Genomic DNA, 15,120 nt, shown 5'->3' on the forward strand with positions numbered 1-15,120 from the left:
CTAACTGCACAAGACACCTCTATCTGCCGGCACATTTACAAGTGCCGGTCAATTTCCAGTGCTCTACAGCGAGCTAAACTGGGATGCATGTCTTTTGGTCGGCTGGGTCGTAGGGCAACCAAGTCACCCTAAAAACCCCAAGTCCAGCTATCCGCCACATGCTGGAAGCCCCGGTGCGCAGCACCAGTTAAGGTGCCGGCTGCCGGTTTGGGTGTCCTCCCCCGGTCGAAACTGGGGTCTGGACTCCCGGCGGAGGTCCCCGGAGGGACCTCCTGAAAGTAGGAGCCTGCTTTTCAGGTGCCGTGCAGCCGACAGCACGAACCTGCAAGCGAGGGCTGCCTTTCAACGGGTCGCCACCGTACGGAGGCTTCACCGCTCACGACGCCCCGCCAGATACCCAAGTCGTCTACGAGTGGTTCAGGGTCCCAACTTCCGAGTGCTTCATTACCCCTTGAATCCCCATCTAGAATCCCAAAGACCTCGGTCAGTGGGGCAAGTGGGCGGAGTCTCGATGGCACTACTCGCGGGAAGCCTCACCCCCCGGTTTGGGGGGTTGGTTGGTGGCTCCCCGCCTTACCGGTCCCCGGCGAAGGGGTCCAGCGTTGGTGGTTCTGCCTTTCAGAGTGCAGGGACCCACGGTCACGCAGCTCCGGGCACGGCTTCGGCCTTAGAGGCGATCAATCTTCAGCCGTCGGACGTAGCTTCGCACCAAGGTTCGATCGAACCAGCGCGGTACCATTGGTCCGAACCTGGGGTTCCTCTCGTACTAACCAGGATTACCTTGGCCGCGTTCTAAACGCCAGGAGGATAAAACTAACCTGTTTCACAACGGTCTAAACCCAGCTCACGTTCCTTGTTGGTTGGTGAACAATCATACGCTCGGGGAGCGCTGCGTCCCCACGGTAAGAAGAGCCGACATCAAAGGATCAAAAAGCCGCGTCGCTATGAACGCTTGGCGGCCACGAGCCAGTTATCCCTGTGGTAACTTTTCTGTCACCTCCCGCCGAAGATCCTTCGGACGGCGAGGATCGATAGGCCCCGGTTTCCCGGGTCCCACCCGTACTGAGGGTGCGGATCAGGGCGGCTTTTGCCCTTTCGCTCTACGCGAGGTTTCTGGCCTCGGTGAGCCGCCCTTAGGACACCTGCGTTATCCTTTGACAGATGTTCCGCCCCAGACGAACTCCCCACCTGCCGTTGTCCCCGGATCAGGTCGGCCCCCTGTCCGGCACGGACCGGGAGTCCGGTCCGGCCGGCCAGTAGCAGGGGCCTTGGTTCATGAACAACGTGCGACGAGGATGGGGAACCCCGACGCCCGCGTCCCGTCCAACCGGGTGAGTCGGAAAACAGTGAGAGTAGTGGTATTTCACCGGCGGGCACTCGAAGGAGCCCTCCCACTTATGCTACACCTCGTCACGTCTCCCGACAGCGGCAGACTAGAGTCAAGCTCAACAGGGTCTTCTTTCCCCGCTGACATTCTCCAAGCCCGTTCCCTTGGCTGTGGTTTCGCTAGACAGTAGGTAGGGACAGGTTTGGAGGGGCACGGGGGACGAGGTCCTCCAGCCACCTCTCACCTCGCTCACAATTACACCTTCTCTCCCAGCGTAGTTCCCGTAGATTGCAGTTCTTTTTTGCACATTTAGCTGGGAGCGGTCGTGCCCCTCAGAAGGATAAGGGTGTAAAAGGAAAAGGAGAGGATTATTCACCTTGGTACCTGAAGATTACACCAAGGTGTGTTTCCAACATTAGATAGAGAGTACTAAAAGAAAAATTTTAACACAACACAACAATTAAAATAAAATATGATATATAATATAGACAAACAAAAAATAGTAGTTGTTAGTTGGTCCTTAGACCTGTTCTGGAGACACAGGTTAAATTCCTGTATTATGAGAGGACAGCAAGAAGAAAGGCTGTTCCACTTCATCACTAACACTCAACTTCCCACTTCCAGTATTACTAGAACATTCAGAATTTACTTTAAGAAAGACAGAAGAAGTTGGTTATATGTCATAGATATGTAAGATATAAATTTAGATATAAAAACAAGGAATATTAAAGATGAAATAAAATATATAAGCATAAAAGAGAAAATAAAAAGAAAGAAATATAAATACATAATGATATATAAAACAATAAATCAATATATATAATATAATTCAGATTCTAGGAAGCTAAAAAGATTTGCATTAGAATTTATCATATGAGATAGTCCTTAGACCAATTTCTTTTAGGAATTAGAACTTGAGAAATGATTAGAAGGGACAACCAGAAGAGTGGCTGTTCCCATACCCGTTCATCTTGCGGCACACAGGTCCAAGGAAAGTCCAACAAGCCCAGTTCCAAACTCTTGAAGCACTCACCACCGACATAGTCACTTTCACTCATTAAGGAAATATTATAGATCATAACGGTTCTCGGCATTAAACACCCTCTTCTTGTTCTGTTCAAGCCAGTTCTAAATCCAATAATTTATTTCTGGCTGACACTTCACTTTGAAGTCCATCAGATGTGCCCATGCATGTTCTTCTAGCAACACACGGGTCCAAGGAAAGTCCAGCAGAATCAACTAGTTTCTTGAAGCACACTTGAAGCACTCGTAGGGCACTCATCTTCAGTAAACAACGGTTCTCAGAATTAAACACCCTCTTTTTGTTCTGTTTCAGCCAGTTCCAAATCCAATAATTTGTTTCTGGCTGACACTTCACTTTGAAGTCCATCAGATGTTCTCATGCGTGTTCTTCTAGCAACACACGGGTCCAAGGAAAGTCCAGCAGAATCAACCAGATTCTTGAAGCACACTTGAAGCACTCTTAGGGCACTCAACTTCAGTAAACAACGGTTCTCGACTTTAAAACACCCTCTTCTTGTTCTGTTCCAGCCAGTTCTAAATCCAATAATTTATTTCTGGCTGACACTTCACTTTGAAATCCATCAGATGTTCCCATGCGTGTTCTTCTAGCAACACACGGGTCCAAGGAAAGTCCAGCAGAATCAGTCCAGTTTCTTGAAGCACACTTGAAGTACTCTTAGGGCACTCATCTTCAGTAAGCTCACTTCCACACTTTTGAGGGATGATATAGTTCACCACAGTCCTCGGCATTAGACATCCTCTTCTTGTTCCACCCTGACCAAACCTAAATTCAGTAGTTTATTTCTTGTTGACACTTCTCTCTGAAAGCCCATAAGGTCCAAGGACTTGATAAACACTTTTGTCACAGATCTTCACGATTCCAAGAAATAATAGGGATACACAGTTCTTAAAATTTCTGCTCTTTTTGTCTCATCTCAGCCAGTCCTGACTCAGTGATCCATCTCTGGTTGTCCCCTCAATGCCTTGATGTAGTAGGTTCTTCTGTTGATACAAGTCGGACCATCTTCATAATATCTTAAGTCCTTGGAATGTTTCTGTCTGTCGGGTTTCCACTCTCCTCGTTGAATAGCTGCTAATCTTTCACTGCGCCTGGCATTTATGCTGCTGGTCCGGCCTTTATTATCGTCGTTTGTAGGTATTAGAGACTTAGGTTGATGCCTATATGATTCTTCTTCTCTTAGAGAGATTTCTCCAGCCAGTCTATTTACAGTTTCCAGAACTATCCGATCCTGTAAGTGTTGTCTCCATTTAAGGGTTGTATGTCTTTTACGCAATCCGCTTATGATTTGATCATTATGTTGCTTACAACTCAATAGAGAGTGGTCAGGTGTGTCACTAACTCTGCACACTTCACATAAATCATCCTGTCTCATCTTGAATCTTTTTAAATACTCTCCGTATGGTCCATGACCAGTGACATAATAAACGAATCCTTTAGTTGGTGAGAAGTCGCCTCTTTTCAATTTCCAGTTCACATCCGGAAAGACCTCCCTTACGCGTACGGAACTTTGGGATGTTGCCCACTCCTGTTGCCATTTATTCCATACAACTGCATCTATTTCATTTCTAGTTTTAACATTTATGCCAAGTAGGGCTTCCAATCTATCATTACGTCCTTTCTTCAGCCAGTACCTGGCAGCCAAGCGTAATATTTCCAAATCTAACGGTAGATCTCCAAGAATAACTATTAGTGCGATAGTTGGAGTAGTTCTGAAAGCACCAAGAATTCTTAAGAGAACATTCCTTTGTATAGCCCTTAGCTTAGTCCTGGTCTGCACTTGTTGCGTGGTATCTGCCCACACAGACGCTGCATAGCCAACTATGGGGAGGAAGATTCTTTGATAGTATAAGCATGAAAGATTGTATGGGATCTTCCAGGCCTCATTCCCCATGCTTAGTATATTATGGAGTGCTGTTTTTGCCTTAGCCAAGGCTCCATTTGCGTGTGAGCTAAATCTCGTACCCTGGTCAATATCTACTTCTAGATATCGGATTTTCTCCACGCACTTGATGGTAAGATCGTGATATTTGATAATTGGGTTCCTTGCCATTCTTCCTTTAAGCAGGATAGCATTGCTTTTATGTTTAGCAGTTATCATCTTGGAATCTACCGCCCATCGAGCCACAATACTCAGGGCCACTGAAGCTTTCCGTTCTAAGTCTCTTCGATTTCCAGCATCGACCAGTATGAAGACGTCATCTGCATATGCTGTGACCTGTAATACGGTTCTTTCCTTGTAAAGTTCTTTAAGTAACGGCTCAAGAGTAAGATTCCATAATATAGGGCCCAATACTGACCCCTGTGGACATCCCTTATTTGTATGTCGCGAGACTTCCTCACTGCCATAATTGAATCTTATAATTCTCTCACTCAGATAACTAGCAATAATTCCATAAATGGCACCCGGGATCCGTATGTCTCTTAAGACCTTCAAGACACACGGCCACCACATGTTGTCGAATGCGCCACTAATATCCAAGGCAATACCGATTATGTATTTGGAAGTACTTGAGGTAACCTTTTGTATAATATTGTTAATTGCATCCTCAGCAGAGGTCCCTCGTCTAAATCCGTATTGCCTGTCCGATTGCTCCAACATAGTTAGTCTTTCATTTAGTCTGACAGCTATGAGCCTCTCTAATATTTTGCTTACGTTGTCTAACAAACAAATGGGTCTGTATGTCTTGACCTCAGCGGGGTCTTTCTTCGCATCCTTAGGGACAATAATTAGGTTTGCAGTTTTCCATTTGGCCGGATACTGGCCTTGGGCAAGACATTGGTTGAAAATAGTTTGTAGCGGTTGTAACAAATCATTCTTAAGAATTTTCAGTACCTCGTTGACTATACCATCAGGTCCAGGAGCCTTTCCACACTTTAGTGTGTCTATGATGTTTGCAATTTCCTCTTTAGCAAAAGGCATTATGGGAATGATATTATCATATGGTATGTTCATGTTTTCTCTGATTTCAGATTGTGCTATAGAGTCCTCCGATTCCTTATCAAGTGGTAGTAAAGCTTCCAGAAGATACCCCACGGTATCATTCCATGTTTCTGTGTAAGAGTTATCTTGCTTCTTCAGAGTAACTAGGTTCAACTTATTTCTTATCTTCTTGGCGATGAACTTGTAGGGCCAGCTCCATGGATTCTTTAGGAGTTCTTGCTTAATTAACGTAGCCCATGTACTTAGTCGATATTGTTTGATGAGGTTAGTATATAACCATTTAGATTGTCTATACTTTTGGAGATAGAACTGTCGTTCTAGGTCCGATCTTGATTTTTGATAAAGTTTCCTCATTTTCCTTGTTGTTGTTCTACGTTTGAGTATGTAAACTGGGAAGATATTCTTCTTTATAGGTTTTTGTGAATATGTAGTTGTCACATTAATTGCATAATCGAGTGCATTAATTAAAATCCGAGTGTTATCTTCCAGTTGAATTCCCTCACATACTGGATTTAACTGCAATTTGTTATAAAAGTGCATTCTAATCAAATTGCGTTCCACTTCACTCCAATTTCTTTTTATTTTCCTCTTAAGTTCATCTGTGTGGGTATCAATACCTATTCTTTGTGATCTGTAATTAATGTTATAGCCGATTGTGTTGTGATCGCTTTCGGTGAGATCATTAACCCACCAGTTCTCAACGTGGGACTTTCCCATCTGATTGGATAGGGTGATATCTATATTAGATTTACACCCAGTAGGTAGGGACAACAATATGGGGGGAACCCCCGAATGCATCCTAACCTCCACCCGCATGCATTCGAGGGCATGCGCAATGTCCCAGTGCCTCTGATATAAACTGGGACGGCAGTTGATCGTGTTACGGTTCCCCCGACATTGTTGTACCATACCTCTTTATTATTATTTCATCAGTTATACAAGTACACATATAGATATAATTTAGGACACAAACAAAGAGAAAGAGAAAAAAAAGAAAAAGAAAAAAAAATACATTACAAAGTAAAAACAAAACAAAACATACAATATCTTGGTATCATAGGTACCATTAACAGTACAAGCCCAAAGATGTGCATTGTTAGTGATATAATTCTATTTGATCTCAGTTCGTTGTTTGAAATTGATTTGTATGCTCAGCTTAGTACCGGATTCCGGAATTCCGGAATCTAAAAGTAACACTCCCAAAATCAGGGACCAGCCGCCAGGGACGGATCCGCATATAAGTTGAAGACTGTTTAGAGTTTGTAATTTGATAGGGATTTGCTCACCTCAGAGGCTAGTGTATCCCTCCCCGGCGACTACTCCCTTCCCAGATGGGTATTCTTATACAGCTATTTTGCTTATGTATATATATATATATGAAATAAGTGAAAATCAAAATTTATGTGGCCAGAAATGAATGCACTTCAGCCTACTAACATAAAGATATAATCTGAAGAGAAAAATATATATATATATATTTATATTGTTTTCATTTAGGTGCACGGGGTTCCGGTGCATCAAATACTGGGATACCAGTTAAGGAATTCATGTTGGCTTTTGTCCCATTGACTCTCTAGCTCGTTTGGCCAACTCCACTCGTTTTATATATTCTTTGTGCGGTTCTCCTTGCATTCGAATTGGACGAAATCTTCTTCTCTCAGCGGCTTCCCTTCGTCCCTGTGACACAATATAGAATTTTCTTCTCGAAGCTCCTTGTATAGGTTCCTCTTCTTGCACTCTGTACGTTTCTTGCCTTGTGGTCACGGTTGGAATATTTGAGGGTGGATCTTTAACTCTCGATGGCTGTGATCTTGTTTTATTTTTCACAGGGTCTGGATTTATCTGAGATGATCCATCTTATGATTGCCCGTGCTGTGTAAGTTGAGAAAATTTCTTGAGCTCTACATCTGAGATATGGTTTGTCAGTTGGGCAAGATTTTCAATTTGTTTACTATTTAGCAATAGTTTAACATTAAAGGTTGGAAGGTTTTTCCTTAATTGCGTTGTCCTCTGATCCATTTTTTGGCAGTAGAAAGTTTTATGTTCAGGTGTGTCTTCCAGAGCACCACATGAGACGCAGGATTTAGTTGGTCTACTACCTATCCGATTGAGATATGTACCATATGGTCCGTGACCCGTGAGAAAATGCACGAGTCGTCTCAATGGAATAGGGCATGTGGGCAGAGGTGAAATTACCGAGGGAAAATAGTCATAGGTTCTTCTTCCTTTTTCTGATTCCTCCCATTCTTTTTGCCAAGTTGAGGTTAGTTTGTTTTTTATTTCGGGAAAGGTTGGAAGAAAGGTTTCTGTAATTTTTTGTAGGTTTTGTTCTTCTCCTTTTTTGAAAAAGTATTTTGCTGCTCTCATTTTAACTTCTAGATCAATAGGATTTTCTCCAATAGTCGCTAGAAGCGCCTCAGCTGAGGTGGTGCCGAATGCTCCAGTTATTCGTAGAAGGATTCCTCGCTGCGCAGCTCTTAGTGTTAGTAAATTTTTCTTGTTTTGCAATCCCTCAAACCAAGTCGATGATGCATAAGTAACAATTTGATTGAAGATGGTTTTTACATATGTTCTCATGACGCTTGGATGTAGGTTAAAGTTTTGCGAGGCAATTCTGATTAATTTGGACATGGCCTGCTCAGCCTTGGTGGTTATATATTTAATGTGTTCAGTGAAATTGAGACCTTCTTCAAGTTTGACCCCCAAATACTCAACAGTCCACGCTCTTTGGACGTTTTTTCCCAAGATTTTGATGGTTGGATTTCTTGTTTGGCTAATTTTTCCTTTTGCAATTAAGTATTTTGTTTTATTTGCTGATAGTTCTAGTTTTGCACTTTTACACCAAGTGGCTAGCTCATCCAAAGCTTTATTAACTTTATACTCAATTTGGATTCTTGAGTTCCCTGAACAAATAAAGGCCACGTCGTCCGCATACGCGATGACGTGATCTACATTCCCGTTTTCCTTCAGCCGTTTTAAGTAAGGTTCTAGATTTAAATTCCAAAGGTGCGGACCAAGAACTGACCCCTGGGGACATCCTTTGGTTAAAATTTTTGATATTTTTGTACCGTTTAGGTTTAGGTGCACCCTTCTGTTTTGAAAATAACTTTCCAAAGTTGTATTAGAGTGATCGGACAGTTTAGATTCCTAAGCGTCGCAAACAGGTGAGGCCACCAGAGATTGTCAAAGGCTCCTTTTATGTCAACAAACGTTATTATTACTAATTTCTGGTTTGTTTCTTGGACCTTTGTTTTAAGCAAGTTTATTGCATCCTCCGTTGAGGATCCCTTGGTAAATCCATATTGTGTGCCACTATTTCCAACCATTTTTAAGAACTCTTGTAATCTTTTGTTTATTAATTTTTCCAAAAGTTTTCCCAAGTTATTTAGAAGACATATCGGTCTGTAGGATTTAGGGTCAGTATAATCCTTTTTGTCTTCTTTCTTTATAATAACAAGGTTTCCCTCTTTCCATGGTGTCGGGAAATATTTATTAACCAAGCATAAATTAAATAGTTCTGTTAGGAAATTTAGAGTTTTGGCAATTGACATTTTTATTATTCCTGCGGGTATGCCGTCAGGCCCGGGGGCCTTGTAGTTTTTCATTGTTGCCAATTCCTGTATGATTTCCTCTGCAGTGAAAGGAAGGATGGGATGATTGTTTGGGTAACGACCCTGTTCTTGTCTAATGTCTGCATTTATGGCATTGTCTGTTTCCACATGATCATCTGGAAGGAGGCAATTTATTAGGGTCCAAGCAGTTTCCTGTGTGTCCCTAGTAATTGATCCATCAGGTTTTCTAATAGTAGTGATTGCTTTTTCTCTGTTGATCTTGTTTGTTAGGATTTTATAGGGGAGTCCCCATTTGTCTTTGTTTAGATTTTTGGTCACAAAGTTATGCCAGCTGTTCATTTTGAATTTCTTCAGTTCGTCTGCATAGATCCGTTTGTATCTTCTGTAATCTTCTAGGCAGATTTCTCGGATTCCAGGTAGGTTTGTTTTTTGATAGAGTTTCCTCGCCTTTCTCATTTTATCCCTTAGGTTTGCTAAGGTTTTTGACCAAGGTTTATTTCTTGCATTGTTTATTCTAATGGGGGTGGAAGCTTTTGCAGCGTTACTGATTTTTGATGTTAAATCAACTACTATTTCATCCAGAGTCAGTTTGTTATCCACGTGTTCGGGCAAGGTAATGCCGCGTAGCAGTTCACCCCTGTCAGTCCTTCTCCAGCAGTAAGATGAGGTTATTTTGTTAGGGCAATTACCTTTATCACCCAGAATTATTTCAAACAGGATAACATTGTGGTCACTGGTAGTAATCATGTCTAGGACTCTCCAGTTTGCTATGTTATTGCTCATTTTAGAGTTTGTAAGGGTCAAGTCGATATTACTTGAAGCACCCGCTCTTCCTCTGTATGTGGGTGGATTGTCTGGTTGATTAAGTATTGTGAGGTTTGCTTCTGCTAAGAGGTCCATCATCTGTTCTCCATTATGGTCAATCTTTCTACCGAACCAGAGGGGAGATGAAGAGTTACTATCCAGGGTTAGAAGAATTCGTTTATGTGCATAGGCTGCGCAGATTCTGCGTATCTTGTTGGTATACGTTACGATATTATGACTGTATTGGCAGTAGATATTGTGGGTATCAATACCTATTCTTTGTGATCTGTAATTAATGTTATAGCCGATTGTGTTGTGATCGCTTTCGGTGAGATCATTAACCCACCAGTTCTCAACGTGGGACTTTTCCATCTGATTGGATAGGGTGATATCTATATTAGATTTACACCCAGTAGGTAGGGACAGAGGGAATCTCGATAATCCATTCATGCGCGTCACTAATTAGATGACGAGGCATTTGGCTATTCTGACTGAGCCTATTAGCCCCGTCTCTTCCCTATGTTCGCATATGTACTTTTGTACTCAAGATCATTCCTATTCTTCCAGCTCCTACTCCACCTTACTCTCACCTCTGCCGGTCATACAATAGTATGACCAATAAATAAATAAATAATAATAAATTAGAATAAATTAAATTGTATATAGAATATATATCTGTGTATAAGTATTTCTTGTATAAAATATAATTGTATAACTCTCTTCGTCTTCACTCTATTTCTCTATGTCTTTCTGTCTAATGCGCGCGGATCTGCGAGTTCCCCCTATGGTATCCGGGTGCTTGGCTCCACCGAGCATATGATTATGTCTGTCTCCTGCGCTACCGACACCTCCTCTCCTCTCGTCTCTCCTTCGGGGGAACCTTCTTTCGTTTGCGGGGATCTCGGATTTTCAGGTCTCCCCTCGCTTTAACCTGGGTGACGAGGATCAACAAGTTTCAGCTCTTCCCTCGTCGTTGCCAGGCACGTGGTTCCCCCAGTGAGCCCTTTGGTAGTTGTCTATTTGTAGTCCAAGTGCTGATTGACAATCTTGATAGACGTTCGGATTGCCGTTAAGCTCAGCGTCATGAGGAGCTCGTTGCTGCTGATGCCCAGCTGTCTTAGTGCAGCACGTGTAATTGAAGGTAGAGCTCCTCTTGACCCTAGGACTATGGGAGTATGGATCACCCGATCGGCCTGAAGTGTGGACGCTACCACCTCGTCCAACTTCTTGTATTTATCTACATTCTCCTTTCCCGCTTCCTTGAGTGAAGTCTCAGTTTCGAACCTGACCGTCATGTCGGTAACGTACGCGACGTTATCCTTCACTAGGACGAGGTCCGGCTTAAGACGCTCTTTGGTCGCAGGTATGGAGAAGGTTTGCTCTTTAGCCACCGTATACCCTTTTGCAGAAGCCTCTATGATGTCCCGCAGTTCATCATGACGCTTGATCCGCAGTCCTTTTGATGCTGTGCAGGCGCCTATTACGTGCCCTAGGGTCTCGGGCGCCGCATGGCATCTCCTGCACTCATCGGACTCCACCACCTTAGCGCTTTTGAGGACGTGGTTGAGACCAACAGTGTTAGATCTCAGACTCAACAAGTCGTTAAGCTGACCGGGCTTTAGTAGTCCCTGGTTGACGAGAGCTGCGTTAGCTATGGGGTCGTTGAAGAAGTTCTTGACTCCCAAGCCATGTAGTGGCTGCTGGCTCCATCGCTCCGGCTCTAAGTTAGATATGATCTTTCTGGCCGCAGCAATGGTGTCCAGCGTAACAGGTGCCTGGACGCCGGTCACTCTAGCAATGCCTTCGATTCTGGCGCCCATGCCTGTCTCTTGGAAGAGGTGAGTTACCACCTCGTCCCGCGAGTCTCTCAATCTACAGAGATTTCCTAGTATCCCCAGCTGAATGATAGTGGTCAGGCGCGGAACGCCCAGCCCACCATCGCGCTTTTTACAGTACAGTAACTGATCGGTGGTGGATTCAGGTAACTTGAAGGCCCTCTTGTGGAACCTCCTGACTTCCACATCAATGGATTCCAGGAAGTTCTTTGAAACTCCGACATTCACCCATACATATTGGAATTTAGGCAGGATGTTGGTGCCGATAAGTTTCGCCTTCTGGTGTGGCTTTAACTTGAGCCTGGAGGCACGGATCAGGATTTCCTTGACCTCCCGCAGGTGATATTTATTCGAGAGGCCTTGTGCCAGAGTGTATTGGCACCCGAGGTATTGGAAGACCTCTCCCGTTTTCACCACCTTGATGGGCTTACCGCCCAGCGTGAGCTGAGGGGAACCAGTAACCCATGTTTTGTGTAGACCTTCAATTTGAAAGGTCACACATTTCTCAGTCGAGATGCCCATATCGAGTTTGTCAAGGAACTGACTCACTCGGGCAAGCTGGGTGTTCATGCCAGCAGCGCTGTTCGTGAATATCACGAGATCATCGGCGTATGCTGATGCTGCTAGTTTCTGGTTGCCCAGATCGTAGCCAGCACCGGCGTCTTTGATATCCTCGATTAGCTCATCCATTACGAGGTTGAACAGGAATGGGCTCAAGCAGTCCCCTTGCTTGATCCCTCTTCGCAGCTCGATGGATTCGCCATATACTGATGTGCAGATTCCGTCATACATATCTGCTATCAAGGATATCAGGTGTTGATTGACACCTTTCTTAGTCAAAGCTTCAATCATCGCTGCGTGTGGAACGGTGTCAAAGGCTTTACTTATGTCCACCGCGCAGCCGGTGAGGGTTCTTCGGGCTTGTCTTTTGGCGTGGCTTATCGCTTCATCCAGGATAAAGCAGTTCGCCGCGCACCCCTCACCCTTGACAAACCCCTTCTGCTCAGTCGTAAAACTAATGAAGCGTCGCAGGGTCTCGTCAAGAATGCCGGTGAAAGTCCGGCATACGATTGAGCTTATCGTGATGGGCCGCCAGTTCTTAACCTGGGATCTGTCCTTTCCCATCTTGGGGAGGCAGATCGTTCGGTTCTGCTTCCACCTCTTCGGAACCAAGCCCGCATATAGAATGTAGTTGAAGAGGTGGGTGAGCGTTGTTGCGACCCCTAGTTGTCTCAGGTGGACCCTCCTGAGACCGTCGGGGCCGGCGGCCTTGTCTTTAAGATTGGCTAGCCGTTTACGGACACTGTCCACCGAGATCGGAAGCATCATGGCCAATCTACTCTCCCCGTCAATTCCTTTTTCTCGGAAGGTGGCTGTGAAGGAGCCTTCTTGACTCCACAGATCCTGGTAGAACTCCACGAATTCCTTGTTCCCAGGTCTGACATCCTGTTCGTCCAGAAACTCACTGGAGTTCTGGACGATGGAGTCTGCAATCTTTTGTGGGCACTTTTTGAAAATTGCTTGAGTTTTGGCATAGAGCTGGTCAGGTCTCTTGCCCATTGACTTCCTTCGCCCCTTCTTTGGTGTTACTGCCCTTGAGGGTGGAGTGCTAGCTACCACCCCCGCCTTCAGCACACCGGTGAGAACGTCCACTATCTCCTCCAGTTTCTCACCTGCCCGTTCCTTTCCTAGGTCGAACAGCTCCCTTATTCCCCTGTCGAGTTCGCGCAAGCGCGCCTCTGGGTTAGGAGGAATCCCTTCCAGGTACTCCACAAATGGATCCGCTAGGATGTTTGTGGGTCCAGGATCCTCTGGGCTGTTCACGTCTACCAACTTGTCCACCATAAGGTGAACGTTGATAACGTATGGTTCATCCGTGTGCTCTTTCATCTTCGGCTCCGGGTTTGGCGTTGCCGCCTCCGGTTCGGTCTCCTGAGAGGCCGGATCCTCAGGGGAGCCTTCCCTTTCGTCTCCCTTCCCAGGGCAGCGGGGATCAACAAGTTTCACCTCTCCCCCCACTGCTGCCGGGTACATGGCTCCCCCGAGTTCCTCCGTCGACTCCGAGCTTGTCTCATCCGGTATGGCCAGCCTGACTGTCCTTGTGGTTGTGGTGGCCTCCGGGGCTCCTTCTGGCGAGGATCGACGAGTGTCACCTCTTCCCTCTTTGCTTTCGGGGCAGCGGGGATCCACAAGTTTCACCTCTACCCCCACTGTTGCCGATTCCTTAGAGCCCCGGAGTTCTCTCAGCTTCGCTAGGCCTGTTACTTCCTGTTCTGGTTGTACCAGAGCCTGGCTCTGGTCCTCGCCTCTGCAGGCGGCGGGGGTGTCGGACGGCTCAGGACTGGATCTATCCGGCACTGTGAGGAGTCCCTGCTGGGCAAGGTGTCTCCTCTTGTCCCGGATTTGCCTGAGAGTCTTTGTTGGGAACGCAGCTGTTAGTTCCCGCCGTCTACCCTCCGTATCGAGATCCCTCCTCTCGATTTTCAGGAACGTTTGTGTGTCCTCTACGGACCACACTTTGCTCCTGGCCGGACCAGGTCTTGGAACCCTTTCATGCGAGATCTTGACCTCGTTCCAAGCGTCAGGATGCGCTTTGCGCTGATGCTGACTTAGGCCCACCTGCTTTTGGAATGTCCTCCCGCATGGTTTCCCATCGGTAACGACTTGACAGGCTATTACTGCGGGCGTCACTGGTCCACTTTCTACCACTGGTTTGTCGGGCTGCCGGCATTTCGGCACATGGGTCTCCATCGCGTGAAGCCCATCCTTTTCTTTGCCACACTTCCGACACTGGTATATCACATCCGTCAGATGTAGCTCGCGATAGTGCTTCGCCACACCCTTCTGCGACGTGAATACCAGGTGAAAATGTGTGTGGCAAGTGTACACCCCGTCCACTTTTTCAAATGGGTACACTATCCTCACCTTCTCTGCACACCTCCTCCCCGTTACCATCTCTCCACCTCTCTCCTTTCTCCTGCTCTCTCCCACGCTAACCTCTGCTCTCTGACTGGCTTCGGACGCATTATACATAGTACTCTTTGTCGTGGCCATAGTGGAGTTAGGAGGTTGTTTGAAGGTCGGCCAGATTCACCGCGGCCGGCCTACAGGTCCGGTTCCGGTTTTCTGTAACGATACCCATCAATGTCAGCGGCCAACACCAAGGGCTGCCTGGGCTCCGCGTTCGTTACTTGGTTTTCCGGGAGCTTTCGCTCCCAGAAGTCCCTTCGCCCACTCACTCATCATAGGTTTCAGCTTTGTCCATCCTGCCTTTCTTGCCCAATAACCCGGATCCCCGGAGTATAGGGTAAATCGCCCTACAACATCTACTCCCCAGGCTTAGCCACTGTTACGCCGAAGACCCCCAGCTTAATCAGGCCGAGGGTCGGCACCACCGAGTCTTCAATGTTGTGGACCCCGTTCAATGAACTTGCCATGCTTCCCTATCCTTCTCTCCCGCCACTACCTCTGTCTCCGCTTGGCTCGTTCCCTAAGGGTTTCCTGTCACCAGTCCCCCATGGGCAGGTCTCCTCATCCAGCCCCAGCCTTATGGATGAGGTTTTGGACAATACTAAGCGTTCTGGACTTGGCGTCCC

At 45.9% G+C, this 15,120-nt stretch overlaps 1 pseudogene; it reads right to left on the minus strand.

Moving 5' to 3' along the window:
• Positions 1-318: 318 nt before the first annotated feature.
• LOC145983302 (large subunit ribosomal RNA) lies at positions 319-1,861 on the minus strand (annotated as a pseudogene).
• Positions 1,862-15,120: the final 13,259 nt, after the last annotated feature.

Source organism: Lepisma saccharinum, unplaced genomic scaffold (assembly GCF_977018435.1).
Source record: "Lepisma saccharinum unplaced genomic scaffold, izLepSacc3.1 HAP1_SCAFFOLD_761, whole genome shotgun sequence".
Classification (NCBI taxonomy): domain Eukaryota; kingdom Metazoa; phylum Arthropoda; class Insecta; order Zygentoma; family Lepismatidae; genus Lepisma; species Lepisma saccharinum.